The sequence below is a fragment of the Lissotriton vulgaris genome, chromosome 8, assembly GCF_964263255.1.
Source record: "Lissotriton vulgaris chromosome 8, aLisVul1.2, whole genome shotgun sequence".
Lineage (NCBI taxonomy): Eukaryota > Metazoa > Chordata > Amphibia > Caudata > Salamandridae > Lissotriton > Lissotriton vulgaris.
The window spans coordinates 503,749,004-503,766,226 of record NC_141696.1 but is presented as its reverse complement, the minus strand read 5'-3'; the positions used below and the strand labels follow the sequence as shown (position 1 = coordinate 503,766,226).

The following is a 17,223-nucleotide window of genomic DNA, read 5'->3' as shown; positions in this document are numbered from 1 at the left end:
GAGTGCCTCGCCTCACAACCCAACCCAAGATGTCGGACCCAACTAAAACTGTCTGGCCTCGCCGAATGCGAGGAAATGAAATCTTAAATGCAGGTGAGCCTCCCAAACTTCCCCGGCCTGCGGACGCCGACAGGATAAGAGTTATTCAGGGAATTCTAGTCAGAAGCGCTAACAAGAGAGTATCAAGGCGCTGACAAGGTGAGCGTTAAAGCGCTGATAAGTAAGCTTTAAGCGCCGCGGGATAAAAGCACAGCAAAACACTTTAAAAAATAATGAGTAAAATGCGCGGCAGCTAATGCGCTGAAAGCAAGGTTCACTTGGTGTACTTGTCATCATGACTCTTCTTTTTCTTTTGTAATGAAAATATGTGAATAGCTCACTGTAAATCCAAGAATGTTTGCACTGTAACTCTAAGAATGCTTGCCTGAAGCTTAAAAATCTGTATAAAAGGAGAAGCCAGGCTTTGTAAATTTGAGCAGTCTCCTGAGAATATACACACCGTGTTGTTGTACTTCTAGGACGCTTGTTACTTGGTTGCAGCCAATAAATTCGATCTTTGACTTCACCTAGAAGACTTGTGTTTCTGTGGTCTGAATCAGGAAAGTACTCGAGGTCTTTGGGTGTTGCCCTGACACCGCTGGGTTACCGGATCAGTACCGGTTCTGAAAAACCCAGTACCTCAGAGAGGGCGAGGAACAGCAAGCTCCTGCTCTGCTCTGGTTAAACTCTGCCGCTGCTCTATGTACAGTTCTCCTCTCCATCCAAGGAAGAGGCAGCTGTGTTGCCGTCAGTGGCCAGGCCCTCCTCACGTCTCTCCCCACTCAGGCAGCGCACTGGTGGCACATGGCAGCAAGCACACCAGACAGAACGAGAGAGAAATGAGAGGGACAGGTGGGAACGCCACAGATACCCAGCTCCCCCTGCCTTCCTCCCTTCCTTACCTCACTCCGAACTTGGTGCCTAATGGCATCTCCTCAGTGCCATCTCTGGCCACAACAGCCTCAATAGCCTCAATAGTCTCATTAGCTTCTCCAGCTCCTCCAGGAAGAGCATAGGCAAAGATTGAAGCGAAGTTTGAAGCACTAACCCCCCTGCAGCTCGTAGTCTTTCGCTGCGGCAGTTTAACTGCTGACATGGGCTGACACAGCGCTGTGGGAGCCCGGGCCACCCTTTATGCGCTTTTATGCACCTCCTATTTACAACAAGGGGTGGTGAGGGACAGAGTCTCTGAATTAAGCAGAAAACTCTCACCCAGTCAAGAGATCAGGGCTAGATCCAACACCGTTTTTTAGCTCACAGCACCATCCCAGTTTCAGAACCTGGCTGTATGCAAATTAGTCTGTTCCTGTCCCAGTGCATGATGGGAACAGGGCAAACCAAACTACAAAAGCCAATTCTTACACTGGGAAGGAAACAAGCTCCCGGGGACCGGTTTCTGGCATTACAGCCGTCTTCGGCCCGGTTTGCTTGAATCCTGATGGTGCAATGAGCAAGGGACTCATGTCTGAGTATACCCTTCCACGCTTAGGGTGGACAAAAATATTTACAACAAGGGGTGGTGAGGGACAGAGTCTCTGAATTAAGCAGAAAACTCTCACCCAGTCAAGAGATCAGGGCTAGATCCAACACCATTTTTTAGCTCACTGCACCATCCCAGTTTCAGAACCTGGCTGTATGCAAATTAGTCTGTTCCTGTCCCAGTGCATGATGGGAACAGGGCAAACCAAACTACAAAAGCCAATTCTTACACTGGGAAGGAAACAAGCTCCCGGGGACCGGTTTCTGGCATTACAGCCGTCTTCGGCCCGGTTTGCTTGAATCCTGATGGTGCAATGAGCAAGGGACTCATGTCTGAGTATACCCTTCCACGCTTAGGGTGGACAAAAATATTTACAACAAGGGGTTCATCACCACCCCCTTTTCTGAATCATTTTTGTCCACCATAAGCGTGGAAGGGTATACTCAGATGTGAGTCCCTAGCTCATTGCACCATCAGGATTCAAGCAAGCCGGGCCGAAGATGGCTGAAATGCCAGAAACCGGTCCCCGGTAGCTTGTTTCCTTCCCAGTATAAGAATTGGCTTGGTAGTTTGGTCTGCCCTGTTCCCATGATGCACTGGGCCAGGGTCATACTAATTTGCATATAGCCAAGTTCTGAGCTGGGATGGTGCAGTGAGCTAAAAAACGGTGATGGATCAAGCCCTGATCTTTGGACTGGGTAAGAGTGGTCTGCTTAATTCAGACACTCTGTTCATCACCACCCCCTTTTCTGAATCATTTTTGTCCACCATAAGCGTGGAAGGGTATACTCAGATATGAGTCCCTAGCTCATTGCACCATCAGGATTCAAGCAAGCCGGGCCGAAGACGGCTGAAATGCCAGAAACCGGTCCCCGGTAGCTTGTTTCCTTCCCAGTATAAGAATTGGCTTGGTAGTTTGGTCTGCCCTGTTCCCATGATGCACTGGGCCAGGGTCATACTAATTTGCATATAGCCAAGTTCTGAGCTGGGATGGTGCAGTGAGCTAAAAAACGGTGATGGATCAAGCCCTGATCTTTGGACTGGGTAAGAGTGGTCTGCTTAATTCAGACACTCTGTTCATCACCACCCCCTTTTCTGAATCATTTTTGTCCACCATAAGCGTGGAAGGGTATACTCAGATGTGAGTCCCTAGCTCATTGCACCATCAGGATTCAAGCAAGCCGGGCCGAAGACGGCTGAAATGCCAGAAACCGGTCCCCGGTAGCTTGTTTCCTTCCCAGTATAAGAATTGGCTTGGTAGTTTGGTCTGCCCTGTTCCCATGATGCACTGGGCCAGGGTCATACTAATTTGCATATAGCCAAGTTCTGAGCTGGGATGGTGCAGTGAGCTAAAAAACGGTGATGGATCAAGCCCTGATCTTTGGACTGGGTAAGAGTGGTCTGCTTAATTCAGACACTCTGTTCATCACCACCCCCTTTTCTGAATCATGTATGCACCTCCTGGCACATGAAAATGCGTTAGCGGATTCCCTTGGCACGTGGTGCACTGTGCCCTGGGGGTTAGAGTCCCCACCTGTGGCTGTGGGCTGGAATTGTGGCGTTTTAACTGCTGACACAGGCTTGACCCCGCATGCCATTCACGGCTCCTGCTGCTCTTGCTCGCACTTCGTTTGGCTTTGTTTTGCTATACTTCAGTGAAACCGGCGGCAATGTTGGTAATCCGTATGGTGACTGAGCATGCCAATTGCAGCTTGCAGCACTCCAGCTACACTAGCGCCTCCCCTGCCCCCTACACCGTGCTCACGTCTTGTGATGAAATCAGCGAGGAATCAGTTTAAGCAGGTGCCGCTTGTTGGTTGGTGATAGTTTTGGCGGCGGTTTTAAGAGTTTTTTGGCGTCCTCCTGCTCGTAGTCCTGTTCTGCTGCTGCGGTCTGAGTGGTCTGAGCGAAGACGCGGACCGGAACTGAATCCCCGTAAACACTCTGACAATTACTGACAGCACACTTTCCATTGAAACTGCTAAAAATGCCGGAGGTTACTCAATTTTCTTGGGTTTCAGCCTGACGCGAAAGGACAATCAAAGAAAAAAAAATCTAACTATTTGTAATGGGATTTTAATGTTACACTAATCAGTGTATGGTACTCTATAAACACAAGTACTGGATACCGCTGCTGCTACTAATGTCTAGAATTGGGTTGTTGGTTAAGGGGATACGAGTCCTTCTAAAGCAGCAACCACAATCCTTGTTAGGGTGAACCACAAATAGTCACAAAATTAATCCCATGCTTAACCCTCTGGTAGCTGGCATAAAAAAAGTCGGCTTAAGTTGAAGTTTTTATGCAGCACACAGACAGCAATAAAGTTAAACCACACAAGTGGTAAAGCTCCATGTCTGGGGCTTCAAACGCCCCTTCAGAAAAGGGCAAGGTGAGGTTGTCCCTTGGGATGCATGGTTGTCTCCCTGTCAATGTTAAATGTATCAACTGAATTTTCAGAGCCCGAAAAAATAAGTAAGTCAGCTGTACAGGGATATTCAAGAAAAGATATAGGAGTTTAAGGACCACAGGCAATGTGGCCTGCAAGTGATAGTGGGGGAGATATCTAGTAAGTGATGCAATCAGTGAGCACAGAATGGGCAGTACCATGATGGGAACGCATCACTTTTTCCCTTTCACGTGGGGTCACAACGCCCAAGTACTTGAGTTCGACCTGGCACAACTGAAGGAGAAAGCCCAGGGTAAATGGTTCAGTAGCCGGAGTGAAGGAAAAGATGTGAGATTTACTCCAGTTATTCTGAATACCCGGTAGTCCCCCAAACTGGACACACTTCCACAAAATATCATTTAGACTATGATGCGGGTCACAGAGGAAGAGAGTCATATCATCTGCATAGAGGGATATCAACAGATGACAACTAGGGTAGTGCAGGGCATGGGTGCAATAGTGCTGCTACAACTTAGTGGCCAATTGTTCAATTGCTAGGGTAAAAAGTAAGGGGGACAGCAGACACCCCTGCTTATAGCATGGGTAAATTTGTAAGGGGGTAGATCACACCATTGATGTGCACCCTGGCAACAGGATGGGAATTAAAGAGCTCAATCCAGGCCAAGGGGGCCCCATATGGCAAAAAACACTCATCAGAAAATCCCTACTGATAGAATCAAAGGTTTTAGGTCCACATGTACGGTCGATTTTAGTGGTTGCAAATGGAGATTTAGGCCATTTGCAGCTGTTAAAAAGGATTGTAGTATGTATCCGCCCTATTTTACGAGTCAGCAAACTGTTACCGACTCGCAATATAGGGTTTGCTAGGGCTTACCCATCCTAATAGAGAGTCGTAAGGGGGTGTACAATTGTTTTGTGCCCGGAATGCAGTCCCAAAACAATTGCAGTTTACCACCTACTGCAAGTAGTAGGTGGTAAGCCAGTCACAAATGAGAAGAGGTCCTCAGAGGACTCCTTCCCCTTTGTGATTGTCAGTGAAAATGTTCATCTAGAGCAGACAGTGGTCGCACGGACCCGCCTACTCTTAAAAAATGAAAGTGAAACATTTATTTTTTCTTTTTTAAATGCATTCTGTTTTCCTTTTAAGGAAAGAGGGCTGCATTTTTTTAAAGAGCTTTTTGGAAAAAGCAGTCCCAGACATGGTGGTCTGCTGACCCCAGCAGGCCACCATCCCTTTGAGTGCTAGCCATTCCCAATGGGTTAAAAACTGCAACCTGCCTTATGAATATTAAGGAGGCAGGTCCCTTGCAACTAATTTGGGAATTGCAAACAGTGTCTGAGACACTGTACTACATTTCATATTGTGACTCCCCAACTGCTGGTATAAAAAAATACTGCAGCCATCTCTAGGTTAATATCTAACAGCACCATGAATAGTGTTCTCAAGTTGTACGAGGTGGAACGGCCAGGAATGAAGCCTGATTGGACTAGGCGAATCAGGAACATCATGAGGAGGGACAGCGGGTTGGCAAGTACCTTAGCTAAGATTTTAACAACACAGTTGATTAAAGACAGCGCCCTATAAGACTTGCATCGCTCTGATGGCTTACCCTGTTTAAGTAGTGTAATAATAAGGGCTAAACATACAAAAGAGGGAGCCCTCTGTCCTTCTTTGCTTCTTGAAAAACAGATAGCAGCATCAGTGCTAAGAGGTCCACATTGGTCTTGTAAAGCTCTGTCAGTAGCCTGTCAGGCTCTGGTACCTTCCCATACTGCAACTGCTGAATTTCCTCCCTGATCTTGTCAAGAGTCGATTCTAGATCTAGGAAGTTGGGTTGTGCATCACTGAGCAAGCCCAGCATCAAATCCTCCAGGTATGAGCCCACCTCAATGGGGTTCCCTTGCTGTGAGGCATAGGGAGGTTTATAGTAGGACAAAAAGTTCTGAAGAATATTAGGAGTATCCATATGTAGCTGATCTCTATCCTCGAACACCCAAGATATTGTTAGCAGCTACGAGGCTCCTAATCACAGTTGCCAGGGTCTTTTCCCAGGTACTCGCCATCTCCATATGCCTGTGCCACAGTATATTTCCCACTAAAGTGGCACTCTACTTTGGCCACATTGTGAAACTACAACAGTACTGTCCTCAATTGCTAGTCAGAAGGGGGTCTGCATCAGCAGAAAGCTGAGTTTCTAAGCACTTGAGTACCCTCTCCAATCAGGCCAAATGATCTTGCAGTGAGCGCAGCACACCCCCGCACTTGGCCAGGCAGAGGCCGCAAATGGTGACCTTAAAGACCTCCTAGACTATGCTAATCAAAGGCACAGAACTGGCATTATTTGCAAATAATTAAGAGATATCTTGTCTTCCTTGAATTGGTGGTCTAAGTGTGTCCATAGGGAAAGGCTCCTGTTAATACTCATTGGCTTCTGCAGTGGTATAGCCAGCATAAGTAACACCGGGGAATGGTCAGAATAGTTACATGCCAGACGGGCGATGTCCCGAATCCCGGGCCCACCCCCTGGGAAACCAGTCACTAGTCTATGCAGGGCCAGCTCCGGTATACCCAGGGGTAAAATGTGCTGTTCTTAACTTGCAGGTGGCTTAATCTCTGTATCTCTAGCAGGTAATGGTCCCTAATGACATCCTGATGGTGGTGGGAGGCACTACTGTGGTAGGTAGGTGGCACATGTGTGGTGAGCACAGTATTAAAGGTGTCCCCCACAACAAAAGAGAAAGCCATGGAGATATCACTTGGCCCCAAAGACAGCCAAAAAAGTGGGGTCATAAGAGTTGGGTTCATAGTATTTTACAGTGGTAATAAAATTGGAGAGCAGTTTTCTCCACATGATTGTGTAGTGGCCTTGGGTATCGCTCAGGGATCCCAGATGCTAATGTGAGACTCTCCTATGGATAAGGGTGATGGTCTCACATGCATAAAATGAATAGGAAGAAAATATACCATAGGAAGCCCATTTCCCTGTGAAGGGCGTGCAGTTAGAAGAGGCCAGATGGTATTGGCCCACTCCATTTCTTCCTCACTTGGCAATGAGCAAGGATATATGGCTCTGATTACTCCATCCTCCTTTTTGGACATTATGTATGGTTCTCATTCTATCAAACCGTCTATGGTGGCTTGGCACTGACTATGTGGTAGGATGGGTAAGACACGTATGTACTTCCCACTGATCCTGCTCCTCTACCACCCTTTACTACCAATCACCCATGAGTCTTTGTGCAGGCTTTAGCATGCAAAGTGAGGCATCAAATCATGGGCTGATCTGTTCCATTATGGTCTTTTTCTCTCACAGGTTGATTTTATGGGGAAAATCTGGTCTCCTCTCTGGAAGTTTTCACATACATTTGTCTGAAGAAAAATTCCAGGGATACTATATCAGACTTTTCTGCTGAGACTCCCATCTCTAACACTTTCCATACCCTACTTCAAGCCGCTAATATCTGTCACAAAGTTTCTTATTGTATTGTTCTGCACAGGCTGAATGCACTGGCTATCAGGGGAGGACAGATTTCAGTGGGAGCTAGACTTGAGAGAGTGCCTCAAGGATGAGCAGTGGAAGTATTGTTGTGCACAAACAGGACAGATAAGATCCAGTAGGATACCTCACATTATTTATTTATTTAATTTATAAAGCCTGAATCACTCCAACAGGGGTATTTCCGGGCTATGACTGCCATTACCAACCAAGGAGATATGAATCAGAACAGTGTCGTTTTCAGCAGCTTTCTAAAAACCAGGAGGTAAGTGCATTGATGCAAGTGAAAAGGGAGTTGGTTCCAAAAAAGTGGGGCAAGGAGGGAGAAAGCTTTACCGCCCATGCAAGCTTGTATAAAGTGAGGGATATGGAGGAGAGCTTTGGATCCTGACCAGAGGGACCTGGATGGTATATATCTGGCCAACTTATCTGCCCCTGGTTGTTAAGAGATTTGTAGACCATACAACAGCTCTTGAATTTAATCCTCTTCCGCACCGAAAGCAGTGTAGTTTTTGGAGTAGAGGAAGAGAGGTCGTTCTAGGAGGGGCATTGGTCACTAAGTGAGCCGCCATTTTCTGGACTACCTGCAATTTGTTTAAGGAGGATTACTTGGCTGAAACTAGTTCCGCCACAGGGCATACTACACTCATATCCGCCTGCAAATTTGGGTTTTGTTCAGATGATGCATGTGACAGGTGCAAAATGTCCAGAGTTGGTTTTATGCACTGTGGCCCCGTTCAGTCCTACTGGCAAGATGTGTACACCACTCTCTCCCTCATGATAACAGCCAACCTCTTGCTGACCCCTTAAATGAGTCATCTTAGCCATGGGCAAGATCTGGATGTTGCTTACAGAAGGTATGTGGCGTTATCCTTGCTGCTAGACAAGAGGCATATTGCCTGTCGCTGGGGACATAGGCCAGCACCCAAATTCAAGGACTGTCTTACAGGTATCATTTATAGTAACGTACAATTAAGACTGTGTGCTGAACTGTTGCTGTTAACTTCCCAGCCACAAGACATTTTGGATGCTTTAAGGCAATACCTGTTGACACACTCCTCCCCTTCTGCTTCAATGAATGAGTTTACTGTCAAAACTGGAGGAGCAATCACTGTGCAGTGTGGGACTGCTGCTGTACCACTGCCACTATATGCATGAGGGTAGTGTACAGTCCCTTTCCCCTAATTATGCTGGATCGACCTGGCACTTGTGCTTTAACAATGTCATCGCTGCTGCCTTTCTTTTTATTATGTGATTGTGGTTTTTTTTACCTTTGTGATTGGAAAGAGGAAGGAGTTGGGACCGCTGCTTGCACTGTATGTCTAATGAATTTATGCCACAGTTATTTTTGTTATCGATATGCCTTCAATGGAATTAAGTAACAACATTAATAAAAATGAATAAAGTGAAAACACAACATGAGAAAAATCCCACACAAACTTAGAAAGATAGAGGATAATGTAAAAATCTTTTACACCAAAACATGAGAAATTCAATAGTAGAACTAAAGATATACAATGTCAAAGTCTTCTGGTTTAAGTAGCAGGTTCAGTCTTCATTCCTCAGGCAGTAGGGCAGCAGAACAGTCATTCTTACAGCAGGGCACTCCTAGCAGCAGGGCAGCCGAGCAGTCCTTCTTCTGAGTCATTCCCCCGATCCAGGAGTGATATGAAGGGTGGACCTGAGCTTCCAGTGCTAGCTTTGAAGTGGGAAAAACGTTGACCCATGTTTGGGTGGAAATTTTCTGCCCCCCTGCCTTGGCATGCCTGACGTCACAAAAGACTGTGTGAAGTACTTTGCATGTGGGCCGCAGCAGTGTATTTGAATTGCAAGTGTCACAGGTGACAGCCCTGCTTCTCCCATCAAGTCAAGTCAGAATGGCCAATTCTGTCAATACTCAGTCCTTCTATTGTGTGTCTGTTTGAGAGAAGTACACAAAGGCCAATTGTCAACTTCACCTGGTCATGTGACTCAGGAACAAGCTACAAGTATCGAATGGTTCGCACAAAAAAAATTTACTTTCTAAACATGCCATTTTCAGAATTCTGACTTTCTCATTAAAGAGGGGTTTGCACTGCAATTCATTTGAGTGCAAACATGATATTGCTACCTGTTTCCAATCAAAAGTTATCCCTTATTATAGGCAATATGGTAACCAATTTTTATCCTATGGGAGGGGTAAGCATCACAGTTCTGAAAAACTAATTTGTGAGTTTTTCACTACCAGGATATGCGGATATGCAAAACATAAAAGTACATGTCCAACTTTTTAAATACATTGCACCCTGCACTATGGCTATTTAGGGCCTAAACTAGTTATAACATAAGCATTAAAAGGGGAGTTTTAGGACTGGCAAGGGGTTTATTTTGCCAGGTCGAATTAGCAGTTTCAAAACACACAGACCTCAATGGCAGAATCAAGACATGTTTTAAAAGAGTTCACTGACAGAATATCGATGTAAAAAATATAGATGTAAAAACATATAGATGTGAAAATATAGTTGTAAAAAAATATAGATGAAAAAATATAGGATGAAAAATATCGACTCCCTATACTTAAACAGGTAAGTAGAAATATACTGAACAAAAAAATTGATCTTAAAATGTAGTTGTAGAAAATATATATGTATATATATCGCTCCAAATCACCTCTCAATCAAGAAGGTCGCCCAGACACACAGCGCTTGCTTGTAACCATTTCGTTCGGCAAGTAAAAAGTTACGACGCGTTTCACCATTACGGCTTGTTCACGCTCGTCGGACACACGAAAGTCGGCCATTTTTAAATTACCAAAACACACCCATTGTGCAAATCATGTGACATACATTGTGAGCTTGGCGGACATCTTTGTCTAGGCAATAACATATATATAAACAGTGCATTATCTCTAAATCACATGCGCATATGCTTTGACATTCACTGTATTCAACCCCATACAGATAGCCTTGTCTTACATTCACCATATCACGTATTGTATGTTGTCGGAGCAGATATGCAATGTTGAAATTCATTAATGCACAAAATTAAATCATGGATGGCATGGGTCGCCTCAATGTATCTAAGCCTTATAAGCTATTTCCGAAAGCGACTGACAGTATTTATGGCATAGTTCAGAATTTACTCGTCCCAATCAACATGATTCTCTACGGACGATCCGATATCCTACAGGGCCCGTTATGACGCTGTCCGTAATGTTTGTAAACAAAGCAACAGTTATGCCCCAGTGGGCAAGTATCATATTCCACGCTATGTCAGTATCGCAATGCGATGTCAATATTAATCATCGATACACAATAGTCCTAGCCCCAGTGGGCTTGTTAATTCAACAGTTCCATCAGCATGTCCATGCCATCCACGTGATTTCATTTGAATTGCCTCTTAGTCCTCCAATGCTGTCTAAAAAGATTAAAATATATGCAATCAGACGGCTGACAATACATTATTTAACATTTTCTTATTCATGCAAATGTACTGATAATTCTTCACTCATGTTAAGCCCTCTTGGGGCCAGGCTCTGAAAATCAATGATGTACTTAGATTCAAGTTTTCTGATTGATAATTCATAATTACCACCTCGCACACCCAAATCAACACAGTCTATGACTACCATCCGCATCATAGCTTTATTCTGCATGTGTGCATCAAAAAAATGTCTAGCAATAGGATATTGTTTGTTGTGGGAACGTATGGCCCTCAAATGTTCTAAGATTCTTTTTTTGGCCTCATGCAGTGATGTCACTGACCATGTCATGAATGATGTAATATGTGACATCATCAGCAGTGGATTGCGGGTGCGCGATATATAGTTAGTGCAACTAACTATATATGGGAATTTCAATGGTTTTGTGCGAGTAAAATAAGGTTTTGTAAATGCTAATCCCTAACTATATATGGTCTATAACCTATGGTTTTTTCAGTGAATTTTCAAGGTTTTGTAAATGCTAATTCCTAACTATATATGGTCTATAACCTATGGTTTTTTCAGTGAATATATATATATATATATATATATATATATATATATATATATATACAAATAAAATAATAAATATTAAATATATTACATATTAAAATTAATTTTAAAACAACATAGAATAGATTTAATATATATTTTTAAAAATATAAAAAATAAACTTAATTAAATATATATTTATATACATATATTTACTTTAAAAAACTATTATTTTAATTGACTATAATTTTAAAATGATATAAAAATGTAAAAAAAAAAAAAATATATATATATATATATATATATATACACCAATGACATACAATCTATTAAAACAAATATTCTATTATAAATTAAAACATTAACTATTTAGAAATCTTTAAAATTCAATTTGCCACCGCAATCAGTGCAGCAGTAGGGAAAGTGTTGGATAGCGGAGGGGTAAAAATTACTATTCCCACTCCAGCGAGTGCAACAATTGGTAAAGTGTTGGATAGCAGAGGGATAGAATTTACTATTCCCACTCCAGTCAGTGCAATAGTAGGGAAAGTGTTAGATAGCAGAGGGGTAAAAATTAATATTCTCTCTCCAGTGATTGCAACAGTAGAGAAAGTGTTGGATGGCAGAGGGGTAAAAGCTACTATTCCCACTCCAATAAGTGTAACAAGAGGGAAAGTGTTGGATAGGGGAGGGGTAAATATTACTATTCCTACTCCAATATGTGCACCAGTAGGGAAAGTGTTTGATAGCGTAAGGGTAAAATGTACTATTGCCACTCCCGTCAGTGCAACAGTAGGGAAATTGTAGGATTGCGGAGGGATAACATTTACTATTCCCACTCCAAAAGTTGTAACAGTAGGGAAAGTGTTGGACAGAGAAGGGGTAAATATTACTATTCCTAAACCAATGAGTGCAACAGTAGAGAAAGTGTTGGATAGCGGTGGGGTAAAAATTACTATTCCCACTCCAATGAGTGCAACAGTAGGGAAAGTGTTGGATAGTGGCGGAATAAAATGTACTACTCCCACTCCAATCAGTGCAACAGTAGGGAAAGTGTTGGAGTGCGGAGAAGTAACAATTAATATTCTCACTTCAGTCAGTTCAAAATTAAAAACGAGCAAAATATTAACAACAAAAATATTTCAAAAAACAAAATAAATAAAAATATATATAAATATGTTACAAATAAAAATAAAAATATATTTAATATTACAAATAAAAAATATTATAATCGTAAATGCATGTGACAAATGCATACAAATATTATATTTAATAAAATAGAAAATAATTTTCCAAAAAATACATCATTTTAAATAGAAATTATTTAGAAACAAAAACATGAATACATACATTTACTTTTTTTATTTCCTGCTCTATAACACCACACAATTGACAATTTACATCTCATTTTTTTTAATTTACTTACATAATTAATATAATTCATTACTAATCAAAAAAATATTATGATTTAAAAAACAAATTAAAACTCATACAAATTAATTAACTTCCCCTATAAACTCCACAAACCGCACATACTTTATTTACACACTTACCATAATTGATTATCAATTAATTAATATTCATTAACAACCAATTAATAATTAATTACAAATGAATCACTTCCCACAATTAATACTATAAAATCTCAATTAAATATATATTAATAATTAAAAAATAATCAGTAATGTATTATAATTAAATTACTTCCAACCCTATTACCTTATAAACCCACAGCCCGCTATGGAACTAAAAACACAAGATTCAATTAAAATAAAATTGATAACTACTAAAAATGTAACACGTATATTAAAAAACATAAACAATACTTATACAAAAACATATATCATATACATTTAAAATATAAACTAAAACACAAAACACTAATTAAAACATCAATATTTTAAATAACTATATTTTTGCAAACAATATTAATGACTTCTACTTTATTTTTAAACAATATTTCTTCCCTTAAATTCAATATTCTTGACCACAATATTGTTGCTGTCGATGGTTCTCTGTCACGATATTTCCAACTTGATATTTGTCTAAGTCGACATTTCCAACTCGATATTCTCTCTGAACACTTTTCAAAAGGCTACTTAAGTAGATGGAATAAGTGCTTTAGGCAAACCAAAAGCATTTGATTTACAGGTCCTGGGTACCTGCAGTACCACTTTACTTGGGACTTATATCTAAATGAAATGTGCCAATTAGGTGTAAGCCAATTTTACCATATTTAAAGGCGAGAGCACTTTAGCACTGTTTATTAACTGTTATGTGGTATAATATTGCAATCCAGGTTAAACTACAACACTGTGTGCTTTAAAACACAGAACAAGATAGAAGTATAAACAGGGTCTAGTCCAGAAGAAAACCTTTGACTTTTGTGGCAAGCATAGGCAGAAACATGAAGACTATTGAGGTTTAGATCAGTTGCTAACAGCCATCTCCTTGTGGGAGGATGGGGACAAATGGATACCCTTCGCTACACAATTGTATACAATTCTCGGGGTGGCTAGCTGAGAAGAGTAATGGCCACGCAGTTGAGCGACTCCGCCGGACTAACCTCATCCAGTCCACAATATCCGCATCAACATCCATTGAACATACAGGTTAGGATCCGCCTGGACTCAGGATGGGACTCGAGCACTGTGAATGTGCTGAGAGGAAGAAAAGCAGCTGTGATGCCGAGAGTGGCTCAAGAGACCTGAAAGCAGCGGTGATCCCCGGACTTGTGTGGTGGCTAATCGTGGCTGATCGCTACAAGCACAGCACACAGGGTGGGACTGGCTACACAGAGGGCATGAAAGGCAGTGAAAAGCAATTAAATGAGTCAGGCGGCGGCCCGGAAAGACGTCGCTCTGAAATAGAGTGACAACTGTAGGAGTGGAGACATCCTGCTTTAGAGGAGCCTCACAGAAATGACCACACACTGGAACCAACCTCAAGAAGGGCTACAGTCTCACCCATGTGAGCACAGCACTGCTCTGCTTACGATTGATGGGGAGACCTAATCATTAACTGGAGATCAGTGGGGGCTGGGGTTATCAGACGATCATTGAGGCAGAAGTGCCCACAAACTAAGGCAGCCCTGGCAGTCTCAAAATTTACCAGGCTTGTATGCAAAACACCTCTCCTATCACATTCCAGGATAGAATCCACAAATAGGCCCACAACTTCAGGTAATGGCACCAAGGAGAAGGAGTTTAGTCAGAGAGCAAGGCCCGAGGCCCACAAGAGAGACAACCTGTAGCGGGACACCACTGAGTGAACCAGTGAGTGCCTGAGATTGACCAGTAGGGGGACCCAGGACTGGAACTCCATTAGGCCGACATGTGTGCAATATTGGGCCTGGGCAGGTGGCAGAGTGTACTGCACTGGGGTACCCCAACATTGCCGGGTAATACCAGCTGGTGCTCATGGGGTAGAAAAATAATGACAGGGAGAAGGAGCTCCAGCTCCACACAACAAACCCACCTAGACAAATACACCGAATCACAGGATGCAATGACAAGTCCAGGGACAATGACAATGGACAACACATCTACAACATTGCCTTCATCTGTAGCGCATGAACCCCTGCTGCAAGAATAATGACGGCTATCCAGGAGGTCAGGACAGACCTTGCTGGGAAAATAGACTCAGTGAAGGCAGAAGTTTCCCTACTGAGAGCAGACATGCGAAATATGGGATCGCGAGTAAAGGAGTTTAAAGGATCACAGCTTGCCTCACAACGGATAGTAAAATCCTTTACCAACAGGTCAGTGAACTACAGGAAATGACCAGACAGTTGGAGTCCAAGCTAGAAGAACAGGAAGGGCGCTCCAGGTGCGACGATGTTCAAATTATAGGGTGCCAGAAAAAGCGGAGGAGCCAACAGTAGACCTATTTGTGGAGGATCTAATAACCAATATGTTGAAAACAAGGGGACTATCTAAATACTTTTCAGTGGAACTGGTGCACAGTTTCTCAGGCACTAAACCAAATCCGGGACCTCCACTCCCCAAAATAGTGAGAATCTTCAACTTCCGAGACAGTGATGTGATATTGCAGACTGCTTCGAGTGCCCCACCACTTAAGTTTGGAATCGCTACTATCATCTATTTTCCTGACTTCACACTAAAGGCGAAAGCAAAAACGACAGAGCTTCCTGGAGGTGAAAGCAGCTGTATGGGGAAAGGAAATCAAAAACTCCTAGCTCTTCCCTGCACCGCTCAGAATAGTTTCAGGTGGAAAAGTCTGGTGCTTATCGTCGACTCCCGAGGAGGCATGGGACTGGCTTGATGGTTTAAGGATGGTAGGGAAAGCCCTGATGAAAAAACACAAAGACGTAGACAAATAGATCAAGGACAAGTCATGCTCTGCCTGAATCAAATGGAGGCTCCATCGCAGAGCTCGGATCCCTTGAAAAATGGCAGGGAATGACTAAAATCCTTGCGACAGCACAATCAGCATGCACATATCCACTGAACAACTTGTGCACAGGAGATATCAAGAACAGAAGACTTTGGGATATTGCGGACAGAGACTACTTACACAGCTAACTTGATGTTCAGTCAATCAGTGGCATGATCTATCGGACGCTTTATGATGTGAGGCGTGCTATGACACACCAGGTATATATATTTGAGGGACCGGGGGTGTCCAGCGGACACAAATGTGGCTAAAGTCTACCTAATATACGGTATTATGGTTATGGGGCAACAGGTGCTCTTCCAGTTGGTGGGATGGGAAGTTCTGAACCCACTGTGCAAGGTAGCAGAACGGGAGGAGTTGGGCTGTAATAGGTTAAGGGGTCATGTTCAAGGTGGCATGGCTTTACAGTTATATATTCTGATATTCACCTAGGCAAACACGAAGAATTGGGGAGATACGATACAAATGGAAGGGGGATTCAAACACCTCCCAGGATTGCCATATATAGCCACATGACACACATAACATATGACAACAAGGGGTGAAAACAACGGAACTCTCAGGCCCGCCAAAAGGGCATACACATGGCAGTGCAGATTTGAGAATAATGACCTGGAATGTTAATGGCCTAGGCCACGAAATGAAACGTACAATGGTATTGCAATATCTCTGACGACACAGTCCAGACATAGTATTGTTACATTAAATGCACTTGAAAGGTAATAACTACAACTACAAAGCCCTTGATAGGGGGCTATAAACTCCTAGCACACGCAGGATGACAGGGAACAGGGATATTGATAGGTACTGCAGTTTCCTTTATACTGGGCCGGGTTCGGAGTGATCGGATGGGTAGATACATCGCACTGACTGGGGTCTTGGAGGGGAAAGGCATCAACATATGCTCCATATACATACCATCAAGATTCCATGCTGACACTATGCCAGCCATTAGTACACTATTACTTGAATTATCAACAGGTATCCTGATTCTGGAGGCGACAAGAATGCTACAATAGGCCCTGTAAAAGATAAAATGTCAACCTCATATAGGTAGAGTTAACACAGAACTTCTGAGATCATTCACGGAGTCCCTCAGATTACTAAACTTCTGGAACAAACAAAACCCAGGACAGACAATGCACATTCTTCTCTGCACCCCTCAGGGGATACTTTTGTTTAGAGTACTTAATGACACATTCCACCACAGCAGGTGATTTAGGGGGGCAACCCAAAAAGCAAGGGGTCTCCCACATCATGCCCCGTCGGAGGCACACTGCCACCCGGACTAGACCCTTGGCTCTTCAGGAATAAGTAAGAGAGCAGACACAGCAATATTACCAAGAAAATGTAGGCACCATAGATTCAGCATGCATAGTGTGGGCAGCTTATAGAACTGTGATTAGAGGGTGTGTGCAAGCTATAACTGGA

The 17,223-nt window shown here is 43.0% G+C and overlaps 1 protein-coding gene across 1 annotated transcript in view; it reads left to right on the top strand.

The window, feature by feature from the left end:
* Positions 1-17,223, top strand: part of LOC147697232 (cytoplasmic tyrosine-protein kinase BMX-like) — a 619,305-nt gene that overhangs the window by 175,652 nt on the left and 426,430 nt on the right. The window lies entirely within an intron of this gene.